Consider the following 12,923-nt stretch of genomic DNA (forward strand, 5'->3'; position numbering starts at 1 on the left):
CCTAGCACAAATCTTGCTCTTTGGGACCCATAGCCAGTTACCCAGGGATACTGGAGACAACACAGCATTCTCAAGGGCCACCCACTCCTTGGCTGTGTTCAGGTTAAAATGTTTGGCCATCACCCTAAAGTATGGTACAGAATCGGAGAGCCCCACTCCCGCTTTCTCCTTTGGAAGGATCAACACACTATAGGTAATTCTGGGTTTGGCTATCTTCCACAAGAATGTCAGAGTATGTTTTTTCAGTTGTATAAAAAACTTCTCAGTATCTGTATCGGAAGCATTTGAAACAGATATAAAAAAAAAGTAGGATATTCATCTTGACAATATTCGACTGGGACATCCACGACAGAATCAGTTTATCCCATTCATCCACCGCAACAATCACCACCCATAGTTTCAGATCATTTTCTGAAACATACTCTCATTGGATCTAGCCATCTTCATCCCTAAATACCTAAATCTGGTCTTCGCGTATTGAAATGGAGCACTTAAAAGGAAGGCCTTCACTTCAGCTGACATTTCCCTCATTGAGAAAACCACAGACTTATTGTAGTTCACCTGAAAACACAAGTGTTTTCCCCCGTAGGTCTGTAACTCCCCCAAGAGTCTCCCCAAGGTATTCTTAGGGTCATTTGTCATTATCAGAACATCATCAGCAAATAAATCATGGTTATATTCCAACCCATGAATGGACAATCCGCTAATCTCAGTATTCCTCCTCAGCCTAGCAGCCAAGGGTTCCCTGTCCAGAGCGAACAACATGAGAGACAGTAAACACCCCTGTCTTATGCGGCTACACAGGGGTACAGTCCATTTATAGCTGACCATTCACCCCAACCTTCCACTTCATGTACTTGCACTAGGAGAAATGTCGTCAGGCCTAGTATGCTAGTTTTTCTGTTTATATCATTCGGAATCTTCAAGGCCTAAGAATGATTAATGTATTCCCTTGTTCCTTTCCCGCTTTGAAGCACTTCACCTGTGTATAAGCGCTATATAAATAAAAAATAAATAAACTTTGGCTGTTGGTTCAGCGTACAATATACCCAGCCAAGTCTGCCATCCTTTTCAAAAGCCAACTGTTTTAAGCACCTCTCCAAGAAACCCCCAATCCACTCTATCAAACACCTTTTCTGCATCATCTAAAGTCAAACGTGTCTAATAGGCTTTGTCCCGTGAGGACCATTAGATTTAAATTATTCTCATTTTATCTGCCCCCTGATGACGCCTAACAGATCCTGCCTGGTCAGGGTGCACCAATGTAGGGAGGTCCCCCTCCAATCTAGTCACCAATATTTTGGGAAAATCTTAACAAGATTCAGCAACAAAATAGACCTATAAACCCTATAAGACTCACATTTAGATCGATCCTTCCCCTCCTTAGGCAATCCGGCAATTAAGGCTTTAAAAAATGAAGGGGGGATTGCCTCTCCTGTTGGTAATTATAAGGTTTATAAAATGCTGGGGTACATCTACACCCAGGGATGTTCCAGGCGTCAACCCCTTAATAGCTGAAGGTACTTCCTCGCAAGATGTCTTTGTTGAGTGCCACTGTGTCTGTCAGGGACAAAAGAGGGTAATCAACTTCCTCTAGATAATCCTTGCTACCAAATTCCTCTCCTCCTCGTACAAGGATTGATAGTAATTAGCAAAGCCATCCACAACCTCAGAAGGTGTGATTCGGACTAGACCTGTCCCATCGACGATCTTGGGAACCCTTCTATCCGCAATCTTTAGTCCTATCCTACTAGCCAGGAGAGAGCCCGCCTTCTCTCCTTTTTAGTAGTAAGATTGTTTCACACTGTTGACAGCTCGATATTTATTTTTTTTTACGCAGATTTATATGGTTTTCCTTATTTTAAACCTTTAATCTGTTGTAGACCAAGTTTATGTGATTTGTCTACCGCCTTTGTTTAGCTCACACGTCTTTGGTAATTGTCCCTTTGTCTGTGTCACTACATAGCCCTTCCAACTTTTTAAGTATTAAAATCACCAGTCTTACAAGCACTATATTGATTTTCATTATTTCTCCTTCTATGAGGATCTTCCACCAGTCATCCGCGCTCCTTGTGACGAAGTTTCTCAGGGCATTGCCCAAACATTGCTCACAAGCTTCTCGTAGTCCCGTGCAATGGAGTGTGAGATGTTTCAGGGTTTCTTTTTCTCCTTCGAGTTCACACACTCTGCATTTTGCATCTCTGTTCATGACTTTCCTCCTTTGTAATACTTCTCCCGTTGGCAGGATGTTCAGTCTGAATCTTAAAATGAGAGCTCGAAAGTACCAGTTCGGGAATAAAGTCAAGTAGCTCGGAATCTGATTCAATTTTCGCGGTTGTGCCCAGAAGTCTTCGTAGCCTTTGTATTTGCCGATGGTTTCCTGGGTTTCTATCCAGTCTGCCATGTATAATTTTTTCTTGGTTTTATCTGGGTTTATCCACAGATTGTCCTCTGATTCGTTTAAATTTGCCAAGATCTCTCGACGCGCTCCTTGCCACTCTGTTAGTATTGCATCTGTTTTTTCTTTTATTGCTTTATTCAACACTTTGAAACCTCCGGTTGCATTTTCCTCCAGGTATTTTCGATAGAAGGTTAGCATTTTCCATATCACTATGGTTTTAAGTGAAGTTAATGCCAACTCTCTCCTTATCAACTCTATTGGCACAGATTTGGGGAGTTGTAGTACTTTTCGCCAAAACTGGCCTTCCAAAATTGACCATGTTTGTGTCGATATGGGTCTTGATGATTCAACTCCATATGTCAGTGTGGGCACGACTTTCATCCTGTAGAAAGTTACCAATGGTGTTAAGGTAAACCTACAGTATCTTTTCATCAGGATTTTCCCTTGAGACGCTAAGTTGTTTGCTTTCTGTTTTAGCCCTTCGATTCTTGGTTTTTCGCTTTTCATGTTATTTATGCAGACTCCCAGATATGTCAATGCCTCCACTTCCAGAATTCTTTTACCGTTTAGAAGCCAACCTGACTTTCTCATTCTGTTTTTTCTCCCTGTGGGCGCAGCTTTAGGATCCTCGATTTTTCTGGATTAATTACCAAGTCGTTTGTGTCCACATACTGTTGCAACGCCGTCAGCTGTCGTTGGAGGCCTATTTGGGTCTGGTCCATAAGGACGATGTAGTCTGCATATAGCAGTCTCCCTATTGAGGTCCCTGCAATCTTAGGTGGAAAGCAGCGTATAAGTTCAAAGGAGTCCTCGATATCTGATGTATACAGGTTATAAAGTTCTGGTGCGAGTGGGCACCCTTGTTTTAGGCCCGTTCTTATCGGGATTTGGTCTGTCAATGTTCCTGCTTTGTCCAACCTGACTCTTATGCTTGTGTCTATGTACAGGACTTTGATGTTCTCTACCAGTATCTGCGGGCATTTCCAGTTCTCCAGTTTCTCCCACAACTTGGCTCTTTTAATTGTGTCAAAAGCTTTTGACAAATCGATAAAAGCAACATAGATTTCTTGGTTTTTGTTCCTTATTGTTCTTGCTTTCATCCGGTTGATCAGAAAAATATTGAGTCCAGTACCTCGCCCCCTCACAAATCCAGACTGCCAGGGATCTCTTTGTCCACTTTGCTGTACCCAGGTGGTCAGAGCTTTCAGCAAGGTTGATGCGAAGACCTTCCCCCTGACGTCCAGTAGTGCGATCGGTCTGTAGTTGTCTGGCGATGTTCGAAGGCACTTTTTGAAAATCGGTACCACTACCGCTGAACTCCAGGAGTCTGGAATTTTCTCGGTATGTAGGATGTATTCAAACAGGATGTGTAGGAACTTTGCCCACTCACTGGTATTGCTCTTTAGTATTGTGTTCGTCAGCCCGTCAGGTCCCGGAGCTCTTGAGTCTTTTAGTTTCTTTAAGATGTTTTCGATTGCCTCAGTGCTGATGTCTATTTTCACGTTTTCCTTACTTGGCACCGGTTTTCGCTCGGATGGGGTGTAAGTATCTTCTTGTTGCTGTGAGTAATGTTCACACCATAAGGTGGCACTTATTGGGTTTGATAAGCTTGTCTCCTGGGGATGGTCTGCTCCATTGATGGTAGCCCATATTTCTGCAGTTTTTGTTCTTATTTTTTCTAACATGCTTTCTGCATCCTGGTTCAGCATTGTTTTCTTATGTAAATAAAGCCAGTTGCGGTACCTCTGTTTTAACTTGTTTATCTCCTTACTCGAGTAACTGTTTTTGTTTTTTTTATTTTTAGTCTCCTGATGTTTCTTCTTAGTTCTTTTTTCTTTTTCCTTATCTGGCTATCATATAGATGTTGATGGTTCTTAGTGGGATGATTACTTCCCGGTTTTCTTTCTATAACAAAGGCTCTGAAGAGTGGTGTGTAGTCAATCCTTTGTATTTCTTGTTCCCTTTCGAGCAGTTGGATCACGCCTTTTAATTTGTTATTTAGCTCTTTAATTTTGTCTGGTCTGATCCTTATTTTCTTTCCTCCTTGGACTGTGACTATATCCTGGTTGTAGACACAAATCTTGTTGTTACTGATGTTGTTACATGTCAATTTCATCAGATTGTGGTCACTTTCTGTCGTTGTTATGACTTCCAAGGTCTGAATGATCTCTGACAGATTACTCGAAATGCAGATGTAATCCAAGATTTCTGCTGATTGAGCCCCTTTCCATGTGGGGTTAGCTGGTACATCACCTTTCACTTGTCCATTAAGAATAACACAGTCTCTTGATTGCAGCATGTTGTTCCACCTTGTTCCTCTTTTTTCCTTCGCTGTGGCGGTTGTTGCCACATACTCTGTTTGGTTGTCTTTGTTCACACAGGTACAGTATGTCCCCCACCAGTATGTATAGTGGATCTGTCCACTTTTCTCTTTGTTCGTCTATTAGTTCAGCTATTTCCTCAGGTAACCTTTCACATGCGATGTTAGCTGGGTTCCAGTTAATATTGATCAGTATTAATACTCTCACTGCGTCTTTGTCATGCTGTATCACTATCATCTGGATAAATGGGGTTGGATTCACTGCCTCCAGCACTTTCCAGTTCAAGTTGTTTCCTGTAGGCACAGAACTTTCAGATTCTCCTTTTGTATCTCTCCGTTAGTAAAAAGGTGGTTGGAGCCTCTTGTGTTCCAGCTTCCTAGGCTCCACAAACCTACACTTTTTACTGTTTTATGTTATTGAGTGTTCATTTTGTCGTCAATGAAGTTTTTCAACCATTTCCATCTTGCCACTTCATTTTCTTCTACTTGTCTTTTGTTTCTATTATCTGGACTTCGAATGCTTTGTTTAATGCTTTTTCCTGATATCTCCCTATTTGTCTTAAGGTTGCCGAAATCTTTGTCTATTTAGTTGGTCTTTCTTGGTGGATATTTCTTTACTTTCTCCTGCGGTTTTGGAATTTCCTCGCTTTCCTGCAAATCAAAACCCATTGGTCTTAATTGGGGAGCTTCTTCCAGGAGCAGTTGTCTCACCAGGCTTGACCTTGTATGCAGGATCACCTTATCGGTGCGAGCCTCGTCGACGAACTCCACAATTGCTAAGTCATCAATGTGGATTAGACTTAGTTCTGTAATATGATGTAAAAGTCTTATTACGTTGGTTCTATTTAGGATTAACCCATCGTTGTAATGGAGGATTCTTTCCAAGACCAAACCTGGTTGCTTTTTGGGGTCTACCGTATAGGCTTTGTGTGCTTGGCGAGGTTGGTATTCTTTTTCCGCCTCGTATGTGTTCGTCCGTTCTCTTCTATCCTCTATCACCATTTGATTATTACTATTTCTCGTTTCTCTATCCGGCCTGATTACAATTTTTGAATTCCCTAATTGGCCAATGTTCCTTCCTTGTGCTTGGTCGTTCTTCTGTGCTCTCCCTTTTTTATTAGCTATCATTTCTGGTTGCTCTTGTTGCGTTTGAGTATTTCGTCTTCTTCCACTTTCCCCCTGTTTTTCTTGTTTAACGGATGCTTCCGTTACTATTGAAATATCACTCTGTGTCATCAATACACTCCTCTCTCGTCAATTCGTCTTCCACCTGGTTAATGTTTTCATGTTCGATTGCCCCCTGTTTCTCTTCTACATCTGATATCGTATATGTCGAGAGGTCCAGCAGATCAGCTTTGGAACATTCATCGTCTCCGAATTCAGGTGTTGCACATTCTGTAGTGTTCGATTCTACTCTCATCTTTTTCTTGTTGTTTATCAACTGCTCCATTATACTCGGCTGTTCTTTAGGTATTGTCAGGTTTTTGATGAACGCCCAAGTTTTACTGCTGGTAGAAGTCTTCAATAATGCTTGATTTTTTTGTTTTTTTATTGTGACTCCTCTCCTCTGGCCACCTCCTGTTTTTCTTTCTACATTCGCTGTTTGATTTAGTTTTGTTTGGCTATCCTGTTTTTTTCCTCCATTATTTGTATCTCTTTTTTTGAAGATTTCACAGACACTCCCATTTTTCTTTTCTTTCTCTGGGGGCTTGTCCCCATTTTTTGGGTTCATCTGTCCGTGTTGTTTCCGTATTATTAGACACCACCTGAGTCTGTAGCAAATTTATTTGGCAGTTGCAGGCGGATCTGTTTGTCGGTTTTTCCAGGTTCTCTGGTTGCTTGGCCTTTTCTGTACTCGGACTCAAGGTTTTAGATTGTATTTGTTTTTCTTCTCTCACTGCTCCCTTGCTGGTTGCTTCTGTTGTAGCCGCAGTTCTGTTGTCCCACTGTTTTTCCCCATCCGTATCTTCGCCTGGGGCTACCAAATTGCTCGTTGAAGTTTGACTCTGTATTTCGTTGTTATCGTGCGTTTTTCCCATCACTACTGGGGTCCCTCCACCATTTTGTTCTATCTCTTTTGCTTTTGCGTCATTTAGATTTTCTACTTCAATTGCAGCTGGTAGTGTGTTTGACGTATTGTGTTCTTTACTTGTGGACTCCTTTCCTCTTTGATTCGTTCTTCCTAATTTTCTCTCTTTTAAAATTGGTTCTCTTATGTCATGCAGGAGTTGAGTAACGTTTGCTGTACTGTTATCCAGGTTGTTTTGGATTGCTGAAATGAATCCTTCCATGAATATTGTTTTTGAATGAACCATTGCGAGTATTGTGGAGTGATCTCTTAGGGTAACCGCAATGTCCTCATACAACTTCATAAAGGGGGCTAAAATTCCAGACAGTGTCGTTACCAGTAGGAAGTTATCTTCCTCTGAGCGACCTTATTTCGATATATACTCATATTCCACTAAATCTAAGGGCCTGTTTGAGGTTATGATGGTTCCATTCCTATTCTCTATTGTCTGCGTCGTCTGGTCTTTTTTAACGCCGTTACAAGTCGACCCACTCCGCTTATCAAGTTGTGAGGTGGTTGTAAACTTCCCTCTGATTGTGTTCTCTAGGTCTATTGACGTCTCCAGCAGTACTGCGTCAGGTATTTCAACTCTGGTTGTTCTTTTTGTTCCAGTTTGATTGGCCGGTCTTTCGTTATCAAATGTAAAGCTTGGTGTTAGCTGCCCTTTTGATGCAGAACATAGGTTTCCACTGTGTGCAGTTTTTAGGGTTGTTTTTAGGGTTGTGGGCAGCACAATGTCTGGGTTTTTCATCGTTGGTCCTATCGTAAAGGGTTTCCATGTAACCTTCCTCCCGGTATCTTCTATTTCATTATTCACGTATTTAGTCCTTTTAACTGTGTATCTGACCGGGGAGCTTGCGAGTAACCCTGAGTTTTCCCTTTTGTGTACTTGTGTTTTTAACACTCCCCACTGTGACCCTTCTTCCTCTTCTATGTTATTGAGGTTTTTCCTTTTCAGGAAAGACCGTTTCTGAGCCTCTTTGTTTACTGTGGACTTCGATTGGTCTCCGGTGTTTATTTCCGTGGCTGGGCTGTCGTTGCTGTCCGACCTTTGGTCCTTTGTCCTTCCCGGGTATTCATTTGTTGGGGAATCGTTTCATGTTGGATCCGGAAGACTCGCCAGATTACGTTTCAATTCCACAGTTGTTTTTTGAGCAGGCGTTTGAGTTGTCTGTGTTGGTGTTTCCTGATCACCTGACTGTGGAATGTTTGTCGCCATTGCTGTATCGTCCGTTGTAGACTCTGTAGTTGTTATTGGTGTTCCATTATTCTGGTCCTCTGGTAAATTGTCTATGTATTGTGACGTGCTTGCTCCTATTTTTACTTGGATGTTAAAGGGGCACGTTTTTTGATTGGCCTGTGTTTCCAGGGCAGTCTGTATCTCTGCCTCTGCTGCCCACGAGGGTGTGGAGCAAGTTATATCTGGACTTCCCTCTATTACCTCTATCCCCTCCCCTCCCCTCCTGTGTCCAGGTCAAGTCCATTCCTTTGATACAACATTTGAAGATCTAGTTGACGTTTAATTTCCAGTTTGTTCTTACCTTCTTGGCTCAGGGCGCTCGGCTAGCGCAGAAGTGACTGGCAATCCGCACTCCGCCTGACACCGGACACTCAGACACGCTCCGCTACGCTTCCGGTTTATGAAAGCAGGTGGGCATAGGGAGGAGGACTGTTCTATGGTGGTGTCAGCGAAAGTGCAGACGGACTCCTCGTAGTTTAGCAAAAGTAACAAAAGTAGCAGCTGGCTCCTCGTAGTTCCGCCGGCTCCTCGTTCACCAAGTTCAATCTGATGCTGCCTGGAAACTGAACAGGAGCGTTTCGTAAAGGAAGGACTCGATATGCTTTACCCACTTTCAGTTCCTTCAGGATTTGTTTTTCAAATTCATTTCTCCATTCAACTTCCTCAGGTCCCTTGCCAGGTCCCCAAAGCCCTGTTTCAACTCCTGAATCTCTGTGGTCAACCTGTTTTCTACTAATGTCTTTTCCCTCTTCTTCCTAGCTCCTTCTGCTATCATCCAACTCCTCACCGTGGTTTTCCCTGTCTCCCACACTGTTTGCAAATCCACTCCTCCATTATCGTTAGTGTCCAAATAATGCTAATTTCCTCCTTCAAAAAATCACTAAAAAGTGTTATGCTTCAATAGGACATCATTGCACTTCTACCTACACTGCCTACATGCTTCCCCAACCCAACTCAGTCCATATAGATCATGTCATGGTCGGACCACCCCATCGTACCGATATTGACTGTTTATAAGATGTCCTTCCCCCTCCCGCAAGTAGCAAGTAATCAATTCTTGAATACGACCCTTGATGATGTGAAAAGAAAGTAGATCCCCTTTCCTTTGGGTGCATTTTCCTCCAAACATCTCACCACACACGGTCCTTCAAACATAGAACCAGTTCCCATCCCCTCCCCCTCCCTTGCCCTAGCTGACCTTCCCCTTCCCGATAACCAGTCCAATTTCATCACCATGTTAAAATTCCCTTCCCAGGATCAATGTGCCATTCGCCCACTCATCAACCTGCATTAAGGTATACTTGAGAAAATCAGGCAATTTAACCTTTGGGGTGTAGACCACTACTAACGTAGTTTGTTTTCCAAAACAGTCACCCCTGCAGGCCCAACCACCTACCCTGCCTGTCCTTTTTATTTTCTATTTTGTTGAATTGAAATTCAGAGGCCAATACCATGCCCGCTCAACTTTATTCACGGGACCGGAGGGGCCCAGAATACCATCCCGTTCTTTGAGTTGGAAATGTTCCATCATGCATATGAAAAAGGCTCTGAACGCCACTGATAAAAGAAATGTGTTTGCAACCTGAGCACCTTAAAAACCTGAAGAGCCACAGATGGCGTGTGTGTGTCTGTCTAGCTGAGACTTGGGAAACTGGCAGAGAGTGAATGTCCGGCCTGAGCCGATTCTATATTTGGCTCGGGAGAAATAAAAAGCATTCTTGAGACTTTGAACTAAAGGTACGCTCTGTAAAAATTAAAAAAAACTAGTGGTACGGTGTACCAACGATTTATATTACACTTCCATCTCTGAATGTCGGTGAATTGCTGCTCCCTCTCCCACTTTTTGCAAGCAGTAAGGCTTCATTAACACTGCCCATGACAATGCAGTGGAGGGCACAACATACATGCCCTGCAAACGTACTTAGTAACAGTTAAGGTCACCATCACTTTGTTTATGAACGCCATACTAAAGAATAACAGGGAGTGTCCTAATTCTATACCATACATATTCATAGCTGGTATGATAGCTCCATATTTAAGGTTGTTTATTCTTCAATATTTATTGACCAATGTTGTATTTTCTGAGGCAATTATAATATATAACTGTAATTGCACTTCTTACATTTGCGAGTGAATTTTGGCAAAGTGTTCAATTCAGGTACAGTGCCCTTTTTCACTGCTATGTGCTCGTTTACTGATATGTCAAATTAGAACACACACTCCATTGGCTAATCTGCAGGCTATACAAACTGATATAGACCGCAGAAATAATATAGCCTGGAAAGCCCAGACCTCCGCTGGAAAGTTAATTGCTGACCCAGCTGCTGCTGTTTCCCTTATGTGCCATCTTCCATTTTCGCACCTGCTCTGGCAACAGTCAACTTTTTCCCGTGCCTAACGTGGCCCCGTTAAAGCTTCCTGATTGCAAACATCACACGGGGAAGAAACGCAGCAACCAGCAGAAAACAAAGCTCCATTAAAAAAAGGTAAATTTACATCAGAAAACGTTTAATGCCAACAGGGAACACCTACTAAATGTTATTTAAATGCTTGTTTATATACTTGTATAATACACATTACATTTGCTTTAAAAGATTCATACTTTACCCCAGCATTCCCCTGCCTGATTAAAACAACAAATAAATACAGAGACACACATTTACTTTTTCCATTTAAAATCTCCACTCCCCAATACTAATTAGCTGCTGGAGTAAAAGGAAAAAAATACTCACCCCTGCATTTACTTTTCCCATTTAAACACTACACCCCCCCTTTGCTAATTATCTGCCTGATATAAACAAGAAATTAGTACTCGCATCTGCATTTACTTTCTATTAATTTCTGCCTTTATTAGTCATTTGTCCCCTTTTTCCTGATTTAATGAAATACTGATTATAAAATACTGAGGGTGTTCTAATAGCTTTATAAACCTGCAACTCAGGCCGTACCGGGCGTTATGGTCCCTCATGGCTCGTTAAAGCCCCTTGCTATGCTCGGGCCTTTAACTTGGTCTTCAGGGCCCATAACAGATAGAACTGTTCAAAACATGTTGAAAGTATGTCTTGAACTCTAAGCAGCTTCGCATCTGGTGCATGTGGAGAAAGATCACATGACCTCTACCGCACACACCATCCAATCGTTGCTTAGCTTTGTTACTTCAACCTCTCTTATCCAGTTTATCTCTATTCTGAAGCTCTTTTCTTGTTTCTGCAGTGTATTTCAACGGAGCACTCTCATTTCAACTTTAAAAAACGATCCTTATTCATTTGATTGGTGGTCGCTCACTACAGGATGACTCTCAAACATTTCATTGGCTGTTCCGCACTACACCCGCCTCCAACCCGGAAAAGTAATAAAAAGGGGAAGCTCTGCACATTGGCAGAGTTCAGTGGCTGAGTGTTAGGCTGTGGGTGGCTATGCTATTCAAAAGCTCTTTCCTTGTTTCTGCAGTGAATTTTGACAGAGAGCGCTCTCACTTCAGCTTTAAAGAAAGATTTGTATTCATTTGATTGGATGTTCCTCACTATGCCCGCCACCAACTCGGAACAGTCATAAAAAGAGGAGGCAGCGCACATTGACAGAGTGTAATGGCTGAGTGCTGTTACGCTGTGGGTGACTATGCTATTCTGAAGCTCTTTCCTTGTTTCTGCAGTAAATGTCGACAGGGCCGTCTCATTTCAACTTTAAATAATGATCCTTAGTCACTTGATTGGCTGTCCCTCACTACAGAATGACTCTCATTCATTTGGTTGGCTGTTCCTCAATATGCCCGCCTCCAACCCGGAACGGTCATAAATAGAGGGGGCCATGTGCATTGGAAGCTGAGTAAGATCTTCTTCCAAGGACTGGATCCCTCTGATCAGAAGACTGACTGCCACCACGGCAAATCCTTTCGACCGCTACCCGCGGCCCATCACGGCAAAGACCCTGTGAAAAGAGCCCTACTGTGACAAGTCCACACAGACCATGAAGTATCCTAACCCATGACTACATACTCAACCCGAGAAGATATAGTAATGAGGCTCAAGCCTCGGTATCCAAAAATTACTGCTGATGGATATAATCTATCAGCAAGAAGAAGACAGACAGCTTAGGGCATTGGCGAGCACGCATTGACGGAGTGCTGTGGCTGAGTGCTGTTACGCTGTTTCTCTGAGGTGGAGGCTTGTACCGGGAAAAAACATTTGGTAAAGGTTTTAATCACTCACCCGCGTTTTGAAAAGCATTACTGTTCACCCATATGAACCATATAAAAAAAAAGGCATGTGGCAGGCCACAGACCACTAGAAGGGAAAAGCAGTTGCTGTATACAGGGGTGGACTGGGAACCAAAAGAGGCCCTGGACATAATTTTCAAAGTGGCCATATATCACACATTTTGAGCAAGCTGAACCCCTTTCTTATGAGAAAATGTGAAAATAAAATAGGTAACCACACAAACAAGACCCAGTGTGCAGAGGCCCACCGGGAAATCTCCAGTGATCTGTAGACCAGTCCTGCCGTGGCTGTATCTGGACCGGTGAGTGGCTTACTCAGTGCTGATAACGTAGCAACTGGAAAGATTGTATGTACGACTAGAGGAGTGGAGGGAAGTTAGCAACAACGTCCTCCTCCCAGATGTCCCAAGACTAGTCCTCCTCAGATCATGAACTTTTGCAAATAGCAATGGACTTGCCACTGCCTCTCTCCCCAGGCGAGGGTATTTCGGGGAGAGTATGTGACCCTCCCTGTCGTTCACATGGGAAAGTAGAAAGAGAAATTGTAAAGAAATCAGTATTGACAAATGAAGCGAAAAGCAGTTAATACGAAAGGGAAAATAAGTGAGTACCTTCCGTTCCCTCATCCCTTCCTCCCTTCCCTAGGTTCAAATCTACTTCCCTGGCAACCCGAATAAG

This window comes from Ambystoma mexicanum, chromosome 1p (genome assembly GCF_040938575.1).
Source record: "Ambystoma mexicanum isolate Mex_15411 chromosome 1p, UKY_AmexF1_1, whole genome shotgun sequence".
NCBI lineage: Eukaryota > Metazoa > Chordata > Amphibia > Caudata > Ambystomatidae > Ambystoma > Ambystoma mexicanum.